This window comes from Pinus tabuliformis, chromosome 2_1 (genome assembly GCF_031772625.1).
Source record: "Pinus tabuliformis cultivar Carrire ecotype Pingquan chromosome 2_1, CPIR1, whole genome shotgun sequence".
Taxonomy (NCBI): domain Eukaryota; kingdom Viridiplantae; phylum Streptophyta; class Pinopsida; order Pinales; family Pinaceae; genus Pinus; species Pinus tabuliformis.
The window spans coordinates 504,272,967-504,296,569 of NC_142299.1; the positions used below are offsets into that span (position 1 = coordinate 504,272,967).

Below are 23,603 nucleotides of genomic sequence, written 5' to 3' on the forward strand. Positions count from 1 at the left end.
GAAATGCTAATGGACTAATTAAAGAAATCAAAGAGTCGATGCCACAACTTTTTGAGATGAAAGAAATCGGAGAGTTACACTATTGTTTGGGTCTTGAAGTCTGGAGGGATTATGGCGAGACTTTTATGTCTCAGGGAAAGTATGTGAGGAGTCTGTTGAAAAAGTTTAGAATGGATCAGTGGAAAGCAACATCAGTGCCTTTATAAAAGAATACCAAACCTCAGAATAATTATGGTTCAAAGGAGGTTGATGCAAGACTGTATAGACAGTTGGTTGGGAGTTTAATTTACTTAACTACACCTAGGCCAAATTTGGCTTTTGCAGTCAGTGTATTGAGCGAATTCATGTCAACGCCTCTTGAGAATCATTGGGCTGCAGCAAAAGGCGTCTTAAGGTATCTTCAAGGAACCTTAGACTTTGGTATTAAATATACTGATTCATTTGATGTTAGATTGAAAGGTATTTCAGAATTAGACTGGGCCAGAAATCTAGATGACCGACGATCCATAATAGGCTATGCATTCAACATTCAGTCTGGGGTCATTGCATGGAGTGGAAAGAAGGAGAACATTGTATCCTTGTCTTCAGCAGAAGCGGAGTATCAAGCAATGAGTGCAGCAACATGTGAGGTAGATTGGTCAAGGAGATTTCTTCAGGATTCTGGAGAAGAACAAAAATGTGCAATTATTGAAAGATGTGATAACCAGAGCTCAATCAAACTTGCAAATACTCAAGTGTTTCATAAAAGCACAAAGCATATTGATACACATTTTCACTTTGTTAAGGAGAAGGTTCAGTCAAAGGAAATCCATATTGAATATTATAATACTTGTGACAATGCTACAAATATTTTTACTAAGCCTCTTGGAGGAATTAAGTTTGATTTATTTAGGGAGATGTTAGGGGTTCTTGTGAACCCTTTCTCCGTTAAGGGGGAGTGTTGAAGATAATGGAGAAATGTATTTTAGGAGAGAGTCGGTTCCTTGGTTATGCATATGCCTCACATTAGTATTTAGTTCATACTTCTTAGGTAGTTTTTCTAACTTCTCTATATTTGTGTAAACTCTATATTCATGATTTGTAATGACGAGCATGTAGAGAATTGTGCCAGAGGTAGTCCCCAGGTGAAGCCCTCACCTGAGAGTTGCTCAATTTATTGAATAATATCGTTGTCTTCCATTTTTAACACATAGAATTAGATAATGTTACCCTAATTAACTTGTATATATATATATATATATAGATATAGATATATATTATAATTTTTTTAAGAAAATATTGTTAATTTTCTGATAGGTAAATTTTAATACTAATAATAGAAAGTAATACTTTTGAAAAATACAATTCCTTCTTTATAGAAAAAGAAATCCTTGTGTAAATTAAATTTAAATTTATCATTTTGAGTTAAAAGTTGAAGTAGAAAAGATTATTGATATTTCCATTTTTAACAATAATTATAAATAATTGCTTTTAAGAAATATTTTTTTCTTTCAATTGTATTTAATTGATTTGCAACAAGAAAAAAAACAATGTTTAATTTTTCATGTGATTAAGTTTTTTTTTTTTGTTAAGCTTGGCAAGAATACATCACCCCAATAGGGAGAGCAATTAAAGCAGTGACTTCACATCAAGGAGTGCCTTAAAAGAGCACCCTGTCTATCGAAAACCCAATACATATGATTAAGTTATTAATTAATATAGATAAATAATTTTTTTACTTTTTGATAATAAATCCAAAAAACTATTTTATTCGAAATTCATTTCATAACAACCATAAATGATTAAAAAAATAATTTCATACGGACATAACTAGATATAAGAAATATGCTAGCATAAATTGATCTTACACTAGAAGAACTAAGACAAGGTTGGTTTAAATCTATTAGATTAATAATTTTGATTACTATGTGTGATTTGTTCAAAAGGGAAAAAAATATGTATTAGGTAAATGTTAATTTATAAATAGTTTTCAAATGTTTTATTTATAATTTCTATGTTCAAGTTAGGCATTGGAAGGGTTTCAGGTATATTTTCTCGTGTTATTTGGTAGGGATTTGTTATATTTTCTGACGGAGATTTGGTGACTTCCCAGATTGAATTTTATATTCTCCACAATCTAATTTAAAACATCTAAAATGAATATTGGACCCCAAAAAATTTACTTTTTTTTAAAAAAAACTCGAAAATATATAACAGTGAGAGAGATTTGTTAGACTTACCACATTAAGTTTTAAATTCTCCACAATCTAAATACATATATGAAATCAAAAACTCATTTAAAACATTTAAAATAAATATTTTACCCAAAAAATTTCACCTATTTAATCAAAATTCTAAAATATATCATACTTAGACAGTGATTTTACTTATATAATTTTAATATTTCTTATATATTTAAAAGAAAGGTGATCATAGTTTTTTTTTTTTAAACCAACAAACTGTTGAGATTTTCTGTTTTGAATAAAATAGGAAAAATCTCAATAAATGACAACAATAGGAATTAGTTCCTAGATTAGCTCCAATTTGTTGGGAGGGAGTTAGTGCATCCTACATTTGAGTTGAGAGGATTTATAAGGCAGTTAGATTCTCCTTGCTATATAACAGGTATCCGTACGGATGGTTTGGTAGTAATGTGAGAGTTTGTGAGGATTTGATTTATGTAATCTCCTGTTTGATTAATAAGAATTGCCGATGCCTATGTTTGGTGGACGTAGCCCAGATTGGTTGGGTGAACCACGTTAAATTCCTCTGTGTTTATGTGCTTGATTTATTTGTTGAGTATTTTAGTTAATTGCTGTGCATATGATCTCCAACAAGTGGTATCAGAGTAGTTGGAGGTGGAGCACGTGCTGGAGGTGGAGCGCAAAGGCATGGAGGTGCTGGTGCTGAGAGGATTCTCTGCGTGCGTGCGTGGTGGATCATTTGTTGGACTGCTATTGCTGTCCACCTGCGTGGAGGTTTACATGAGATAAGACAGCGCTGAGGAATATAAGAGACTGTTGTATTGCTGCACCTGCGTGGCAATTTGGAGCAACTAAAACTCTGATGTGTGATTGTTAGTTGCGTTGGATTTGCGTACTGGAGGTGGAGCAAACTGATTTGCGTACTGGAGGTGGAGCAAACTGATTGTTAGCAGGCAGTTTAGAGCGCTGGTGCTTATATGTCCCTTTGCTACGTGGTTTACTGGAGCAGTTGATTTCCGGATGCGTGGAGGTGCTATTGACTATTGTTGCTAGTGGAGACCTGCGTGGAGTCGTTTACCAACAGCCGCGTGGAGTGCTGGTTGCTGGTGTGTTGAATGGTACACACTGCTGTTCAAATTGCGTGGAGGTGAACGTTGCCCACCAGAATGCATTGAAAAAATGTTGCCTATTGCATTAATGAACTAATGTGCTCTTTTTTTAATCATGCCATGACTGTAAAACGACTGTTGTGCGTGGTGGATTAAAGACTGGCTGATACGGTAACCATTGCAGCGTGGAGGTAAACATTGTATATAATCAACGCTGGTGCGTATTGCTGTGTTGATATTACAACTATGCCATGGTTTGTTATGTAAAATCGTGTATTTTTTGGAGATGCGACTTGATATTGAATAACAAAACAAAACTTGTATAACAGAAATAAAGTTTGTAATATCGTTAATATTAAGATCTGCGGTCCAAATTTTATTTACTAAGATGAAAAGAATGGAAAGTGACAGTAATGTTAACACGAAATCTGTCGTGAACTAGAGCTTAAAGGGCAGTAAGGCATAGCCAGTGTTTTTTTAAAGAATAACTTCTGTTATTTAAAGATCAGAGATAAATCTGGACATTGTTTAGTTGGAGCACAAATTTGGAGTGTTGCTTAAAATCAAGATATACACAGTTTTTTTTAATTTCTGGTCTTTAACAGTTGGTTTTGGAGATTATTTTTTTTTTTGGTTGATACAAGATGGCGAAAACTCAGAGTGCCCGGTTTGAAATTGAGAAGTTTAATGGCAAAAATAATTTCAAGATCTGGAAGGTTAAGATGTATGATTTGCTTGTCCAACATGGTGTGGCAAAGGCATTGTTGGGAAAATCCAAACAACCTTACAACATCACAGATAATGAATGGGCCGAGATGGATGAAAGAGCGATAAGTGCTATTCGATTGTGTCTAGCTGATGATGTCCTGTTTAATATCATGTCGGAGACAACAGCTGCTGGTTTGTGGACGAAACTGGAGAAACTGTACATGACCAAATCCTTAACCAATATGATTCTCCTGAAGCAACAGTTGTACAGTTTGCGAATGAAGGAAGGTACATCGATTGCTGATCATTTAAATGCTTTTAATACTCTTCTTGTGCAATTACAAAGTATAGAGGTAAATATTCAATCCGAGGATAAAGCTATTACTTTATTGTGCTCGTTGCCCGAATCATGGGATCATTTTGTTACTTCTATAAGTCTTAGTTCATCAGAAACTATTGAGTTTGATGATGTAGTTGCATCCTTATTATCAGAAGAAACAAGGAGAAGGTCACATTCGGAAACCTCTACATCAGAAGCTATGATGGTTAGAGGTCGTTCGAAAGAAAGACACTCCAAGAGACCGAGCGACTCACGTTCAAAGTCAAAAGGGAAGAAGAGTAAGCTAAAGTGTTGGTTTTGTGGCAAATCAGGGCATTTAAAGAAGGACTGTTGAAAGCAACAACAACAAACTTCTAAAGCAGATTCTTCGACAGAAAAGAAGGAGGCAAATACGACAGATACAGGTTCGACATCTGGTTCAGGTATGAGTGATGAAGTATTATCAGTTAATGTGTCAAATCATGGTCAAAATTGGTTACTAGATTCCGGTGCATCAAACCACATGTGTATCCATAAAGAATGGTTTAAGACATATAAATCAATTGATGATGGTGTTGTGTACATGGGTAATGATGTAACATGTAATATTGTGGGAATTGGGAGTATACAACTGCAAATGTTTGATGGGACAACAAAAATATTAACTGATGTGAAGCATGTACCATATTTAAGGAAAATTTTGATTTCATTAGGAGCACTTGATTCAAATGGATATAAAACTGTAATTCAAGGTGGAGTAATGAAAATTTACAAAGGTATTTTACTAGTTATGAAAGCTAAGAAGGTAGGAAATCTATTTCAGTTAGAAGGAAGTATAGGGTCAGATTATGTGTCTACGGTGTCTGAGCATGACAGTAGTTCCATTCACTTATGGCATCAAAGATTGGGGCATATGAGTGAAAGAGGGTTAAAAATTTTGGCTAATCGCAAGTTACTTCCAAATCTAAAGTCTAGAAAGTTAGATTTCTGTAAGCATTGTCTGTTTGGAAAACAAAGTAAACAAAAGTTTAAAACAGGCAAACATACTAGTAAATGCATACTTGATTATATCCATTCAGATGTTTGGGGTCTAGCTCCTACAACTTCATATGGTGGTTCGTCTTATTTTGTATCATTCATTGATGACTTTTCTAGGAAAGTGTGGGTCTACATGTTGAAAAGGAAGTCTGATGTTTTTTTAGTTTTCAAGCAGTTTAGAGCATTGGTAGAAAACAGCACTGGTAGGACAATAAAATGTATAAGAACTGACAATGGTGGTGAGTTTACTTCCAAGGAGTTTGACAGCTATTGCAAGGATGCAGGGATCGAGAGACATAAGACCACGGTTTATACTCCTCAGCAGAATGGAGTTGCTGAACGCATGAACAGGACTCTTCTAGAGAGAGCAAGGAGTATGTTGAGTAACGCCGGGTTGCAAAAGGAGTTGTGGACGGAAGCAGTGGCAACAGCTTGTTATGTGATAAACCGATCTCCATCAACGGCGATAGGCTGCAAGATTCCGCGAGAGGTATGGAAAGGACACCCTTGTGACTATTCTAAACTTAGAGCGTTTGGTTGTGACGCATATGCTCTAGTGCCTAAAGATCAGCGAACTAAATTAGATCCAAAGTCGAAAAGGTATATCTTTGTTGGGTATGGTGTTGGAACAAAGGGATATAGATTGTGGGATCCTACTACCAGCAAAATCATCATCAACAGAGATGTCAAGTTTAATAAATCCTCTCTTGTACAGTTAGATGTAGATAGTAGATTGAAACAGGATGATGTATCTGATTTTCAGCACATTCAGTTTGATAGCATTTCTAATGATAGTCATGATGACCATAGTTCAGATACTAGTCATGAACAAGTTTCAGAATCAGAACATGAATAGGGTTCAGGTATAGATCATGAACAGGTTTCAGATACTGGTCATCAAGAAGTTCCTACAGATGGTAGTCAGCCAATCGAGGAAGCGCCAGAAACATCATTAAGGAGGTCGACAAGAATCAAACGACCACCGAGAAGGTATGACGATTATGTTACTTCAGTTGCATTTACTGCTAATGACGATGAACCTCTGTGCTATCAGGAAGCAATAGAAGGTTCGAAAAATGATAAGTGGAAAGCAGCCATGAAGGACGAAATGATGGCTTTGGGTAAGAACGGCACATGGGATCTGGTTGAGCTTCCGAAAGGCAGGAAAATTGTGGGGTGTAAATGGGTTTTCAAGTTGAAATGGGGTGTGAATGATATGGAAGACAGGTACAAAGTGCGGCTGGTTGCAAAAGGGTTTTCTCAGAAAGCGGTATTGACTTTCATGAGATTTTTTCACCAGTGGTTAAAATTGTTTCAATTATAATTGTGTTAGCATTAGTGGCTTTGCTTGATTTAGAGTTGCAACAATTAGATGTTAAGACTGCATTTCTACATGGAGACTTAGATGAGGAAATAAATATGGAACAACTGGAAGGGTTTGTTCAGCATCGCAATGAGAAATTTGTTTGCAGGCTCAAGAAGTCATTATATAGCCTGAAGTAGTCGCCTCGGCAGTGGTATAAGAAGTTTGATTCTTTCATGTTGAGTCAGAAATATGTTAGAAGTGAATATGATCATTGTGTTTATTTTAAGCAATTGAAAAATGGCATATTCATTATCTTAGTATTGTATGTTGACGATATGCTTTTAGCAAGCAAAAGCATAGAAGAAATCAACAGGTTGAAGGCTCAGATGGCAAGGACGTTTGATATGAAAGATCTAGGAGCAGCAAGACAGATTTTGGGCATGGAGATTTTCAGAGACAAGAGCAATGGCAAGTTATGGCTATCACAACAAAAGTATATTGAGAAAATACTTTTGAGGTTTGGTATGAATAACGTGAAGCCTGTGTGAGTCCCTCTCGCTTCCCATTTCAAGCTTTCTTCGAGTTTATGTCCTAATTCAGATGAAGAAAATGATTATATGTCTCGAATTCCATATGCTAATGTAGTAGGGTGTTTAATGTATGCGATGGTGTGTACGCGACCAGATATTTCACATGCAGTTGGGGTTGTCAGCAGGTACATGGCAAATCCGGGTAAAGAACACTAGTCAGCAGTGAAATGGGTGCTTCGGTATCTGAGAGGCACAAGTAGTTATTGTATCACTTACAATAAGAATAGTGAATTTGTTTGCGGATATGTTGATTCCGATTTTGCAGGTGATTTGGATAAGAGAAGGTCAACTTCAGGGTATGTCTTTACTCTTGCAGGTGGAGCTATAAGTTGGATGTCAAAGCTACAGAACATTGTCACTTTATCCACTACTGAAGCAGAATACATTGCTGCTTTGCATGCTTGCAAAGAGGCGGTTTGGTTGAAAGGTTTGCTTGGTGAGTTTGGTAGGTTACAGGACAACATCGGGTTACTTTGTGATAGTCAAAGTGCAATACATTTGGCTAAGAATCCGGCCTATCATAGTAAATCAAAGCATATTCCAATTAAGTATCATTTTGTAAGACAGGTTATCACTGAAAGGGGAGTCTCTCTTGAAAAGGTGCATATGAAGGAAAACTGTGCAGACATGTTCACGAAACCAGTTTTGCTGGAGAAGCTACGCTGGTGTTTGGCTTCTCTTGGCTTGCAGAAAAGATAAAATAATAAACAAAGAGGGCATCAGGCTAATTGTTGTCAAGGTGGAGATTGTTGAGATTTTCTGTTTTGAATAAAATAGGCAAAATCTCAGTAGATGACAACAATAGGAATTAGTTCCTAGATTAGCTCCAGTTTGTTGGGAGGGAGTTAATGCATCCTAAATTTGAGTTGAGAGGATTTATGAGGCAGTTAGATTCTCCTTGCTATATAACAAGTATCCATACGGATGGTTTGGTAGTAGTGTGAGAGTTTGTGAGGATTTGATTTATGTAATCTCCTGTTTGATTAATAAGAATTGCCGATGCCTATGTTTGGTGGACGTAGCCCAGATTGGTTGGGTGAACCACGTTAAATTCCTCTATGTTTATGTGCTTGATTTATTTGCTGAGTATTTTAGTTAATTGCTGTGCATCTGATCTCCAACACAAAATGTTCCCTCTTCTTATCATCTTCCAATATTTGAAAACCCATTATGTAAAGCAATCGATTAAATCACTGTAAGTAGAGGAAAACTTTGCGGGAAATGTTTTAAAAGCGATTGTGATATCAATATTATTGCCTCAGGCCTTCAGCGTTGATAGTCCCAAGCCTGCTGGGCAAGCCTATATTTTTGTTATCTCCATTATATTGGATTATATTTTTGTTGTCTCCATTATTTGGATACTTATGCTTCGTGTATTCCTAAATTATGATATGTGAACAAGGATTCGGATTTAAATGCCAAAGCGGGTACTTCACGTGTGTCTCCAAGAAGACCCGGTCACAAATATTATTTTACGCTGAAATATACATACATCCAAATCACAATAAAACTTGCATCGGTATATGTAACTGCATCTTTAGATAACAGACTAGATTAAACAATTCATAAGATGTATATAGAATTTCCAAATACAAAGTGGGAAACGCTTATTTTATGCGGGCAATCCGCGGGTATTATGTATTTGAGCAATACTTGTCTCCTAAAGGCTAAGACTATGCACAAACTGATTGAATTTATGTAAACACATTCAACCTATTTGTGCGTGATTATTCTATGTTTGGATTACAGATATGCATGTCACAGGATGTTTGTCTTGCATATGCACCAGTACAAGAACTTATAATTCGGCTGCTTCATCGAAATTATATGTTCGACTTCAGGTAACTCTTTCCTTTAGGCCCACTTGTTCGAATGAACATCCTGTAGTCATTGAACTTCATCTTTCGGTATCTCGGCGGGTTGGAATCATCAATCAGCTCCTTTAGAGGCCCGACTTCCTTGTCTCCATTAGGGTTACAGAAAACCGCGATCGACATTCGTTCCTTTTTCGAGTTCACAAGGCAGCTGTGTTCCACACTTTTGTAAATTCCGTTTGCCAATATCTGCGCGAAGAAGGAAATAGAAAGAACTATGACAATCGGCGGATTTTGACGGGTGAATGAAAAAAGTGATCGAAATACTGACCTCCATCTGGTCGCCTAGGTTTATCGTCAAAGCATCAACGACAGGGCGCACAGCCACCCAATAGTCGCCTTTGCGAACTTGGAGACCCACGACATCATCCTGAAGCAGAACGGTTATTCCTCCAGGATCGGAGTGAGGGGACAGCCCATAAGTCAATTCTGGTTGTGGGCATACAGGATAATAGTTGACTCGAACAGAAATCCCAATGCCCTCCTCGCCTCCAAAAGCTTCATTTGGATGGTCCGGAGGCAGGCCCAGGTTTTCCCAAAACACAGACAGCAAGGTGTTACAGAGTTGCAGCGTTCCTTCGCAGTACTCCTTCATTATACTCCTGTGATGTCGACACAAAGAAGCAATAATGAAATTTCCAGAGTAGCTACACAAACAAGAGAAAAGGAGCACTTCTTGTTTTATCTTGCAACCCAACCGATAAACATCACTTCCACTCTCAGAATTAGGATAAAAATAAAAAACTATATAGATTCCGTAATGAAACTCGTAAATGATGCTCCATTGACTCCATATAGATGCATGCAAGTGGAATTTTGAGTGTAAACGAAGAATAAAAATGCAACGTTGAATGGAAAGGGAGTTCCTGCATCACCTGTATTCATCCGGTTTGGATGGCCATCTGTCCTCCTCTCGTATGGAGAGAGGCAAGTAGTTGTGATAATAGTAATCCCCCCAGTCGAGAATCGCACCTTTCTGCACACCAGTTCGACTACCATATCCAACGTAAGTCCCAGGATCGTTGGCGTGTTTCTGCTTCTCCTCCAACGGCAGACAAAAGAACTCTCTCGACACCTCACGTACGGACATGAGAAGTTTCGCAGAAACTCCATGGTTAATAACTTGAAAGAATCCCCACTCTCTACATGCATCTGATATGTCTTCCATGGTCTTATTCCGACGTTCGTCGTAGAGACCAGCGAGGTCTATGATGGGTATCTCCTCTGCTAACAGCCGCAACTTCGGGGGCCTCTCGTGATCAGGCCTGATGTATCTGGATGGCAAGCATTCAATGCCGCTCTCCGAAATACATTGGACTCTGGTTATTGTCTCAGGCCACTCCATTGGATGGCAATGTCCAGAACACAACTGATCAAAGTGCTGAACAATATATATAGCCAAGGGACTGCTAGCAGTCTGTAATCTCACAAATAGATATCTACCGCATTCTCTCCCTTGCCATCTCAGAGGTCGTATATATGCCCGAAGCGAGGAATTTGAGCACAAGATGTTAAAATAATACAACCAAACCGGGGGATTATTAAACTCAAGAAAAAGGATGGGAAAACGTGACGTTGTACCAAAAGGGGAGAATGTCGACTAGGCATCATAATCAGCCACTCAAAATCTGACTTACCTCTTGAATAGTAACGACTACGTGCCCTCGAGATAATAGAATTTCTAAGTGTGTAACATGGCCTCGTGGTCGTTCTGGAGACATAAGTTATTGATAGCGTTGAGTGGTCAGTGCCTGAAAGTCAGTTTGCATGGGAATCTCCCATATATCATCACATGTTATTTGAGGTATCACATGCCATGTAAGGAAATAATACATGGAAATCGGAAACTTTGCATTCTTTCATGATTCTATAGAGGTAATACATATTTAATTAAGTCAAAGCGATGAAAGCTAAGCCTCACATCGATGATCCTAAAAATACAGTCTTTATATATCCAAATAAAAAAATTCCCTCCACTTTCTTTACATGTGAAATTTCGTTGATTCACTTGCGATTAAGCAAAAATATAATCTTTTATCATCCCTAACTTAAGACTGCTTCAACTTTGTCTATACATTAAAAAATGCGTATATAATCAAACCAGTTCCATTTGAACAACCTGAAATTTTCGAAATTAATAAGTGACTTCGCACGCAGATTGCAACCGATGTCTCCAGCTTCACGTTCAACGGGAGCTACATTGTCGTTACGACGGGGAAACCATAGATATAGATAAGGCTCCGGCGGGCCAAAAAAAAACAAAAGAAAAGGCTTTCTGTTATTTGTAACTGTTAGAAGGTTGCGTGACAGCAGAGCCGATTTCATAAAATAATAATAATAATAATAAGTTAAAAGTGATTGGGGTAAGTAAATGTTGGTTCAATTAATAAAAAATGTTAAAATAACAAAAATAATAAAATTCAATTTGTTATTTTTTGATTTTGTTATTAACTTGTGATTGTGAGAGGTACTCAGAGTAGATGTGTAGATGTAATACAAGTATGTAAACTATTCTAAATGTTGGTTTAATTAAATAATAATAAATCAGAAGTGGTTGGTGAGTGATAAGTTGGTTAAATTAATAATAAAATAAAAATAATACAATTCAATTTGTTATATTTTGATTTTGTTATTAACTTATGAATAAGTTTTGTTACATTACCATGAGCCAATACTATGTCTTATTAATATGGTAAGCTCAAAAACCATAACTTATTTCAAAACCAAAATGTTTTATAACGATATGACAAGATTGTTAATGGATATTCACCCTCACTTTATAGTAACTTGTAGAAATTTGGCTTTGTTACAATACCATGGGCCAATACTTATCAATAACCCATGCCAAAAAAAATAACTTATTTTACAATCAAACTATTTTATAACAATATGAAAATATTCTTAACCATAGATATTCATCCCCACTGTACCATGGATATTGTTAACTTGTAAATAGATTTCATTACAATACCATGGCTTAACAATACCACAAGCCCAAAAAACATAACTTATTTCACAATCAAAATATTTTATTCAATATGACAAGATTCATAATCATGGATATTCACCACCACTTTGTCATTGATATTATGAACTTGTGAATAGACTTTGCTACACTAGCATGGGCTAATATCATGGCATATCAATACCACATTCTAAACAATCATAACCTATTTCACAATCAAAATATTTTATAACGATATAACAAGATTCTTAACCATCGATATTCACCCCCACTTTACCATGGATATTAGTAACTTGTAAATAGGCTTTGTTACAAAACCATGGCTTATCAATAACACATGCCCAAAAAATTTTACAATAAAAATTGTTCTATTTTAATTTAATTTTATATCATTTTTTATAGAATTTAGGCTTGTGTGATCCATATCAAGTTTTTGAAACATGTTTATTTTTTAGTTATTTATTTAAATTGAAAGTAAATACTTTTCCCCTAATTTTTTTGTCTATTCAAAATTAATCTTTTCTTTTTAGATGTTGGAGCGATCTGTCTCACTATTTAACGGATCTGATTCTTCATCTTTTGGTGACGATGAACCACACTGGTTGGTTCGAAACGTGTCGAAAAAATAATTTTGATGTGATTATCACCAAAAAATATGTCTCAAAAACTTTTTTTAACTGAATCTAATAGGAAAAAGGTTATAATTAATTTTTAGATGTATATAAACCCTCTATCTTCATGACTACTAAAAATATTCCCATAGAAATTAAATTAAGGTTTGAATAAAACTAAAAATGATAATAACTTTATATTTAAAGATGTGAAATTTATATAATTCAAATAGTATTAGTAAGAACCAACATAGATCCATGTTAACTAAGGATCTAGGCATGACAACAAGAAAAGTGAAGGGAAGAGAGAGGGAGGGAGGAAGATAGTGAAAAGCTTGGAGGGTGGAGAGAGAGAAATAGAGAGAGAATGATGGGGGGAGACGAGAGAGGGAGGTGGGAGATAGAGGAAAGAAGACATAGGATGGCGTAGAAAGAGTGAGGAAAGAACAAAGACATAGGGAGAGAAAGGTGGAAAGAGAGGGAGTAAGAAGGGAGAGATGGAGAGACGGAGAGGAAGAGAGGAGAAGAGGGATGATAGAGAAGATGTGGGGAGAGAAGAGCAAGAGAAAGAGAGGGAGGCACAAAGATGGAGGGGACAAGGAGAGAGAGAGAGAGAGAGAGAGAGAGAGAGAGAGAGAGAGAATGATGGGTGGGAGAGATAGAGCGAGGTGGGAGAGAAAGGGAGAGAGAGAAGGAGAGAAAGGGAAGGAAGAAGAAAGACACAGAGCGAGAAAGGTGTTAGACACCTAATCCTCTAAGAGTTGGCGTGGAAGCTGAACAACGAAAAGGAGTCCAAGAGACCACTTGGAATCTGAATCCAAGGGTCACACCATGTACAATAAATGTATATCAGTTGTTAATAATAAGTGAACTCTCCTACTTATCTTTCATATTTGTCTTTGACATGTGTGTGTTTAACATGGTATCAGAGCAGGCGATCTCCTGCCCTGCTCAAGTGTGAGCAACCTATTTTTGTGGCCTTTGTAAACCAATTCTCTCCTCCTGATTATACCTTTATGAGCATTTGTTACAATAAAAGTTGTTACCTCTATCAGCTCTGCCATTCCTCTGTTGTGAGCAGACCTGCCCCTTCGACCGCGAAGAGGAATATTGCGAGACCTATCCTTCTCTACCAATGAAACACTCTAACACTGTCTGTCAATTTCATGCTTCCACTCAGACCTATTTCTGCAAACCAACGGAAGCTGTGCGCTCTTTCTCCATTCCTAGTTCAAACATTACCTCTGCATTTTAGCTATGCATTGATTCCAAGTCCATACTCCTGGTGCATTTTCTGTGATTTTATTAGAAGTCCTGGGAAATGAATTGAAGCAGTTCTTGTGAAAGTCAATGAATCAAAACATTAAATCTTTGGTCATGTCACTAGAATATATTAATTGTTGATCATGATATTTGACTACGTTGGAATGGAGCTCTCAATGAGAAAGGGAGTGTCATTGACTGGAAATGGAGTGTTGAGTTTTTGAAGAGAAGTATTGGATGTTGTTTCAAAGCTCTACATAGAATGGTTCGAATTAAATCTGTTTTGGCAGCAAATATCTCTCAATGCATTGGGTATATGTTTCATCTCTCTGCGTTGAATTTATGATGGATATGGATTAGCATTGATGTTGTGAGTATTGTTGGTTCAAAACCTGTATTAATGCTATGACAAGGTTGTTGTTACATTAAATTTTATTGACTACTGTTGCGTTAAACTTTATTGAGCGACCAAAACAAGTTGAATTTGCTTTGCATGGCCTAAAACCATGTGGAAAGTGTTTGCAAAAGTGGTATATTGGCGTTATGCTCCAATGACATACACTAGCTTCCTAGTACTACATGCTTCACTTACTATACTCATCGAATATGCTGTGACTACAAAGGCATTAGCCCATGGAAGGTGCTCTATCTGTGGGTTTGGATCGTGGCCATCACAAATATAGACCTTTCAATGACTAGCAAATTCTTTCCACATTATGTTACACACCTGAAGAGGCGTTCTTCTCTAGAAATAAATGCGTGCAGTCTCACATTTACCAAGAACCTTATATAGAGCATCTATTAGCTTCACAACAAGGTCTGTGCCATATTTACAATGTCTTCTAGGTCCCCCTATATTCACAACAAGCAATGGCTTTAGAAGTGGTGCTAATTCATCATGCCACTGTGCAGTAACCATTCGTAATGTGGCAAAATCAGCCGGGTGCAAATCTCCAAGTGTAAGCACCACTTTTCTATCTGGTGGTTCTCTAGGAGTTATCCAATTCCATAGAAAACGAGGAACTTTTTGCCGTCTAGAAGGAGTCAAAGCATGAAAATCATGGTGAAGGGTTACCACCAAGTCAAATTGATTGAGCTGACACCTCGGGTGTTGTATCTGTATTACAAATGTATTTTGGGGAGTAAGTCTTTTTATTGTACTCGCAATTGAAACTGTGTCCCGACTAGATGCAACAACCAGTAATGGTCCCTCTTTCTCTGTAATTTCACGAGCCATTATTACTCTCTGCATTGAAACTTATGCTTTTCAACATCAAATATATTGTATGTTGATCGAGCTCACCATGTTTCTTGGTCTATATTTTTGCATTGAAGATGAGTTGAATTATATGGGTAAACTTTGAGCTATATTGTTTCACCAATGTTGTTCTCTTTATGGATAAAATAGACTTGAGAAATCAATAGTATTGTCTGCATTAAAGGGATATTCAACACTAGTTGTTTGTTGCACATTTGTAGAGAATATTTTGCAATGACATTGGTTCATAGTTGTAAACAAATTTTAAAGTGTAAATTTGACATTGGAGAAAATGACCCAAATTGGTGAAGTATTAGAGTTCTTGAAAACTCTGATACAATCTACTTCAAATGACACATTCCAAATTAGCAAAGGCTCTCACTCATAAATTCAGACTTGTCTACAATATGCACAAGAACAAATTGATTTTTTACAGATTGAATCTCAACTACAACGGGAAGAATTACAACAGTCGAGTCATCATTCTCAACCTATTTTTGTTCAGAACATTGAGACAGATACCCATCAGCAACAAGTCAATATTGTTGAAGTTCATACAGATTTAGTACCCAATGAAGCAGCAGTTGTACATGTAGATGTAGAAGTTCAGTTTGCACTTCCCAAGCCCATCATCAAACCTTGGGAAGAGCTTGTCCATAATAAGCGCAAAATAGGTCTTGGATATGACAAGGAGGTTTCCTTTCATATTCCATATTATTCAAAGCCCATCTAGTTTCAGAATGTTAGATTACTTTACGATAGTTCACCTGGAGCTATTCCAGATTCTTCTCCTCTTCCACAACAACAACAATAGATTGGGAAATGTCAACACTATGACTGAGTTGGCCATCTGAAAAATCATTGTTTCGATCTTCATCCATGTAAGCATTGTCATAAAACCAGTCATTCTTCAAACAAATTCTTAAAAAACAAACCTCCTACAAGAACAAAGATTCATCTTGGATGGATTGCTTCTTGGTAATGGGCATCAATAGCCTAGAAGATATTCCAGTCATATGTCAAAACTTGTTCTAGAGTATTGAACAATCTTGTAGTTGAGTTTTCTCCATCATCTCACCTTGTATCTGACAGGGGGGGAAATGATGGTCATCTACAAACTTCAAAGCCACATCAAGCCAGCTTGAGCCACAACCTACCATACCAGATTCAGAGTTGTAGCCAAAGACAAATATGCCCCTGAGCATGCCTTCAGTTTGTGACACCTCTTCAAAGAATTGGTGACACTTCCTCTAGCAGAAGACTTCAGCTTCTTGCTAGCTTTGGAAGAGTTCCAAGAATTTCATTAAGCATTCCAGAGATGTTTTTCATCCTTAAACCATCACAGGTTGAGACCTCCCTTTTCAGGTTGAGGTTATCCATTTTATGTGGGGTGAGACCTCCCTTTCATGGTTGAAGGTTTCCCTCTTCAAAACATCAGGAGCACTTCCTCTAGTAGAAGCCTTGAGCTTCATGCCAGACTTGGAAGAGTTCTGGGAACTGAACTAAGCGTTCTAGTGTTGCTGGTCATCCTTAAACCATGCCCTTTGTACCAACATTTCAGAGAGCACATTTAGCCTAGTGATTCTATGCATTTTTGCATGTTTTGTATTACAACTCTATTCTTGGACTCATACATAACCCTTCAAATTAAGGGGGGGAATGTTGGACACCTAATCCTCTAAGGGTTGGTGTCGAAGTTGAAAAACCAAAAGGAGTCCAAGAGACCACTTGGAATATGAATCCAAGGGTCACACCATGTACTATGTATATCATTTGTTAATAATAAGTGAACACTCTTGCTTATCTTTCCTATTTGTCTTTGCCATGTGTGTGTTTAACAAAAGGTACAGAGAGAGAGGGAGTAACAAGGGACCGATTGAGAGAGAGTGAGAGATAGAGGAGGGTGGAAGGGAATAGTGAGAGGTAGAGAGGAAGACAGAGGGAGTGAGAGAGATAAATATGGAGATAGAGTGTATATGTTTTGGGGGTGAGATAGAGAGAGGGAATAAGAAAGAGACACACAGATACAAATATAGATATTTTATAGTATTATATAACCAACCTAGATCAATATTAACTTGAATCTATCAAGCACCGTGATGGATCAAATCTCTAGAGGTGCAAACCTTTCCTTAATTTTTCACTCAAATAGGAAGTTTGTGCCTCGAGAGATTGGATCCCTCTAGGCGTTTGATAGATGTGAGTTAAAATATATCTGGGTTGGTTCTAAATTAAGTGTACATGGGATATTTAAAAACAAGAAAATATCAATAACAAAAAATATCATACCATCAACCATAAATAAAATATTTCAATGTCAATATTAAATAACATAACTTATATGTAGTTTTTATAGCGAAAAATAATGTAAATTTTTTTTCTCATTGTGATAGATAAAATGGTTATTCTTTTAAAATCTAACGAAACAATTTAGGGTTGGATTATGATTTCTTATTGTTTAGAATGTTATTTTGAAAACATGAATAGATTCAAAACCCTAAAAAATACTCAATATTAATAGTGGGTGGTTGATATTATATTGTGGCATGACTCTAGAAATAGATTTGTTTGTTGATCACTATTAGTTTAATATTGACCAACGCAACTTATAATGTTTACCTTTGAAAAATAAATATTTATTTTTCAATATTATTAAAAAACAATTTATTAGACCATAATTTGAAGTTTTATTGCATCCTTTACATAACATAATTTCATATAGATAACTCCTGCACATATTTTATTCCATAATTTATGGATGTGGTTGTAATATTTATGCATTATTTTTAGATATTTGTGTAGTGATTTTTTATTCTTAAGTTTTCAAGAAATTAAATAACTTATTTCCCACCATAATTTTAGCAAGTCTTTGCATAAAAAATGGATAGGAATAAGATGTAAACAAATATATTTACCAGAAATTTCTTATCACCATTGCCAAGTATGGTAGACATGTTTTATGGTAGCACATATGAGCTACTTTGAGGGACAGTGAATTGAAGTCTTCACAATGAAGTAACTCAGAGGGAGTTGTTGGTGTCTAATGGTATGGGGCAATTTAAATTTCAAACTCATGATATTAGTGAAGGTTTTAACCCTATACAGAAATTACTTGCATACGAATTCCAACAATAGAATGTAAACAATGGCGAGAGCATTAACCACAAAGCAAATATACACAGAGATTTTCCCCTCGGTCCCAAAACCAATACTACCAAATTGAATTTTCATTGTATTCCTTTCAATGTTAAAGCATATATATATACACGTCAAAGAATTCATAAACCCCATTCCATTAACCATGTATTATAACATAACCATAGTTCCCTTGACCGGATCTAAAAAATACCATGGGAGGAAAACCATTATTCCCAAAACCATATGCAAAACCCATACACAAAACCATAGTAGGTCTGCCCACCTAATATGCTTTCAAAACAAAAATTCCCAGGGCACTATCGCTCCCCCTGTGACTCCCCACTATGCCTTACATAATTAAAGGGGTGTTGTTGACCCCCCTCTAACCCCCCACTTCGCATGTGAGGCTAGTTGTGAAAGAATATAACACACACCCAACATTCTCCAACTTCTTGTTTTGATTCCATAACGGGGTTCATAGGAGAGATTAGTATTAGTTTAGCCTTGCAATTCCCATTGATTCTCTACACCAAGAAAAAATCTCAGCGCTCATAGATTTCATCAATGCATCTACAACATTCTTCAAAGTGTCCACTTTTACCAGCAACACGTTTTTGTCCTCAATCATATCCCTCACAAAGTGATACTGAACATCAATGTGATTTGTCTTTCAATGATAAGCATGGTATTTACTCAGAAAATTTCACTTTTTCTATCACATTCTATCCTTATAACTAGTTGTACTAACCCCATACTTGAACACAATCTCTCTAACCAAAATTCTTCTCTGCTTACGTGAGTGGATTACATGTATTACTCCTCTGTAGTTGAAATTGTCACTACAAACTCTCTCTTGCTCATCCAACTAACTGCACCTCCAAATAGGTTAAACACATAGCCATTGGTATAACTTCTTCCATCCATATCTCTAGCCCAGTCTGCATTAACAAAGCCATGACTGTCCAAAACTTTGTCCAATCCTTATCTTCCTTGGTAGCAAAAACCATAATCACTAGTTCCACGTAAATACCTAAAAAACCTGCTTCATTGTTGTCCAATGCTCTTTCCCGAGTTTTGATATAAACCTGATCAATACTCCCACTACATGTGTAATGTCTGGTTTAGTACAAAACATTGCATACATCAGGCTACCAACTGCACTTGTGTATGAGACACAACATATGTCCTATTCCTCTTATTATGTATTTGGACACAGTTCAACAGATAAATTTACACCTACATGAATAGGAACCTTCACCAATTTACTATCATTCATATTAAACCTCTGCAGTATTGTCTCAACATACTTCATCTGGTTTAAGTGGAGCTTTCTCTTTGCCCGATCTTATTTAATTTCCATGCCCAAAATGTAATTTGCAACACCGAGATCCTTCATATCGAATTTGGAGGATAATTGAGTCTTCAAATCCTGGATAATTTCTTTTTCATTTCTAATCAACAACAATCATCCACATACAAGACCAGATAAATAACACACTCACCAAATAACTTAAAATACACATAATGACATGCTTTGCTTCTAGTGAAGCCAAGTCCCCATATAAATGTATCAAATTTCTAATACCACATCCTTGGTGATTGTTTTAACCCATACAAAGACTTTTTAAACTTGCATAGCAGTTCTTTCTTACCATTCACCACAAAGTCTTCAATCACTTCTTGTATATCTCTTCTTCCAGATCCTCATGAAGAAATGTTGTCTTCATATCCTTCTATTCTAACTCAAAATCAAAAGCAACAACAATAGATAAAAGTAATCTAATAGAAGCTCCCTTGGGAATAGGAGAAAAAATATCACCGAAATCAATTCCTGGCACCTAGGAATAACCTTTTGTTGGCAACCAAGCTTTGCATTGCTCTAGCTTCCCTTTCGCATTCATCTTCTTCTTAAACACCCATTTTCTTCCAATGGATTTTTTTCCAACCGACAACTCCACTAGATCTCATGCCTCATTTTTGTTCAAAGATGCCATTCCATCAACCATGGCCTCTTTCCAGAGTTTTCCATCCTTTGAATCTACTACCTCCCTGATAGTTCTAAGATCATCATCAATAATAGATAAAGAAAAAATTGAACATAAAGCAGATGGACTATAGCTTTCTGGTTGCCTTCTTTCTCGAACTAATCTTCTCACAGCTGGAGTTTGCGACTCTTCATATTTTGATTCCACTTCTGTTGTAGAGTCTGATTCTTCCTCCTTTAGCTCAAACTCTATCTTTTTAGGTTCCTTTAGTAGGACTTCATGTTTAATAGAATATTTTATCTTTCTAAACACCACATATCGGCTATATACAACCTTCCTTGTTTATGGGTTCCAAAGCTTATCACCTTTTAAACCATCCTTATACCCAATAAATATGCACCCTTCAAATTTACTATCCAACTTGGTTCTTTTCTCCTTTGGAACATGTACATATGCATCACAGCCAAATACCCTCAGATGTGAAAGAGAGGGTTTCTTACTAGTCCAAACCTCATGTGGATTCTTATCCTCCAATGGTGATGAAGCTAATTTATTGACCAGGTAATATGAATTCTCCACCACCTCTGCCCAGAATTCCTATCCTAACCTGACACCACTCAGAATGCTTCTTTCTTATTTCATAAACTTCCTGTTCATTCTTTCTACAACTCCATTTTGTTGAGATTTGTATGGAGTAGTCTTCTGTCAGGCTACATCACACTTCTTAAAGAACTCTCCAAATTCATTCTTGCAAAACTCTCCACCATTATCTATCTTCAACACTTTTATCTTCTTAACTGTATAGTTCTCCACGAGAGCCTTAAATTCTTTAAACCTGTCAAAGAATTCACATTTCTTTCTAAGAAAATATATCCATGCATTCCTTGAGAAGTCATATATAAATGATACATAGTACATAGTATTTCCTAGTGATGGAACTAACACAGGTCCAAACACATCACTATGCACAAGCTCTAATATCCCTTCTGCCCTCTTATCAGTAGAGGGGAAACTCAACTGATTCTGCTTCCCATATACACAATGTTCAGAGAAATAAATATCCATAGAGAAATTAGACATAACTTCTACCATACCATTACAATGTAGTACTCCAAGGCCCTTCTCTCAAATATGTCCACGACTTTTATGCCATAGCATGATCTTTTCTCCATAAACCACTAGATCTTCTACTCCACTTTGAGGAACCACAGAACCATTTCACCCATTGATAATAGTGTTACCTAGAAGCTTGTAAAAATTTTCAATCTGAACTCCCCGCATCAATACTAGTTCTCCCCAAACCATCTTGCAAGTATCTCTCTCGAATACTATTTTTATACCTGCTTCGTCCATCTTTCTTACAAAAATCAGGTTTTGTGCCAACTTAGGAATATGCAGAACACTTAGAAGTTTTCTAATCCTTCCACCTTACAGCTTCCACTTGAATTTTCTATGTTTGACGATTCTAGCCTTCCTGTCATCCCCTAAGAAGACATCACCACCATCATATTTCTCATACTCGTAGAACCAGCCCCTATGGGGAGTGAAGTGAAAGGATGCACCTGAGTCAATCAACCATGCCTCGTGATCTACATGTGTACTTGAATAAGAATCCAAGTACACATCCCCACCTTCATCTGAGGTGGTTCTCACCTCTCTAGAAAGAGATTTATCAAAGCCCTTTCCTTTTGAAGGACCTTTAGATCTACAATCCTTTTTGAAGTTCCCTTCCTTTCCACATTTCCAGCACACCTTTACAAGTTTTCCTGAAGATTTAGATATCCCCCTAGATTTATATCTCCCACTCGAGGACTTATTTTTGTTTATGTTCTGGGGTCATCCTTTTAGGGACAAGACATCTCCATTCTGTCCGTCCATGTATTTCTATCTCATATCCTTCGACAGCAAGGATGAGAATATTTCATCGCAATTCAAGGTAGTTGTATTCCTACCTATTGCAACAACCAAACTATCCCAAGAATCTAGTAGAGAATACATCAAAATGATACACTTTTTTTTCCAAAGAAAAAAATCGAACTTTTTATTAAAATAAAAAGTTACATAGTATATGCATTAAGCGTTCAATTTGGCTGTGTGAAAGTAGATCATACAACCCGCAATATACATCCCTGCATAAAAGCAGAAAAAGAAAGAGCTGCTCCTATTTTCTGGAGTGCAGCCCAAAAAAGAAACCCAACTGGCCCAAGACTTCCTGCCCTTCTTATTCTCCACTTTTCGCCAGCCATCCATGTTGGGAGTGGAGTTAATAACGGCAAGATGGTTTTCCATTGTACTCATTGGTTGCTCCTTATCTGAATCCGATCCTTCAGGACTGTGACTTCTTTTATTACCACTTATTTCCAGCTGGAGCTCTTGTTCCTTTTCCTCATGAATCTCCTTATACTTATTGTCTTGATCTTTATCCTTTGCTGTATTTTGTTCTTCTTTCTTTGTTGTAGTTGCCTTCTTATATGCAGCGTCTATGTTTTGCCATCCTTTCAGCATCCTTTGTTGTTGCTTGCTCTTGTTGAGGCTTGGACATGCATTGTACAGATGACCTGTTTGTTGACATCCCCGGCATCTGAAAGTTGTATTCTCATAGTCCAAAGGTTGTTTCCACTCTGTATTATTGAAATTCAGGATGATGCTCTCAGGTAGTCCTCGGCTGAGGTCTACCTTGACACATATTCTGGCAAAAGTAAATATTCCTTTTATATGTCTCTCTCTGTCTATCTTTAACATTCTCCCTAAGGTATTTCCAATTGCTATTAGAACTTTTGAATGCCAAAAATGTAAAGGAAGATTATGCATCCTAACCCATACTGGCATCCCTGATACCACCATGCTGTTGGCATCAAAATCAAGAAACCAAGGGGTAATAAAAAGTCCAACACTGCCCCAGAACCATGGCCCTTAGTTGAGAATTGTTTCCTTTTCTCCTTCTGTGTCAAAACATACTATAAAAAACCCCTTAGGGTATAGGTAGATTTGGCAATTTTTGTCCAAACCCAGTGGATCCATTGATACAATGCATTAGTTCTAGGCCAAAAGCCATTTAATCTACAAATAACTACATTTTTTTTGTAGATCTGAATATATATTATTTACCTTTGGTATTTCGATGGAGATAGATGGGCTCTCCGGCATTTGATCTACAATGTACTGCCCTGGAGGTTCAGTGACAGCTGTGGGGTTTTTCCCTTTGCCCTTCACTGCTTCCTTAAAAGACCCTTTGCTTTGCGAGCTAGTTCTAGCG

General features: G+C 36.7%; 2 pseudogenes; both read right to left on the reverse strand.

The window, feature by feature from the left end:
- Positions 1 to 9,076: 9,076 nt before the first annotated feature.
- On the reverse strand, positions 9,077 to 10,472 carry LOC149201145 (jasmonate-induced oxygenase 1 pseudogene; annotated as a pseudogene).
- A 4,035-nt stretch (positions 10,473 to 14,507) lies between these two features.
- Positions 14,508 to 15,203, reverse strand: LOC149201146 (mitochondrial fission protein ELM1 pseudogene; annotated as a pseudogene).
- Positions 15,204 to 23,603: the final 8,400 nt, after the last annotated feature.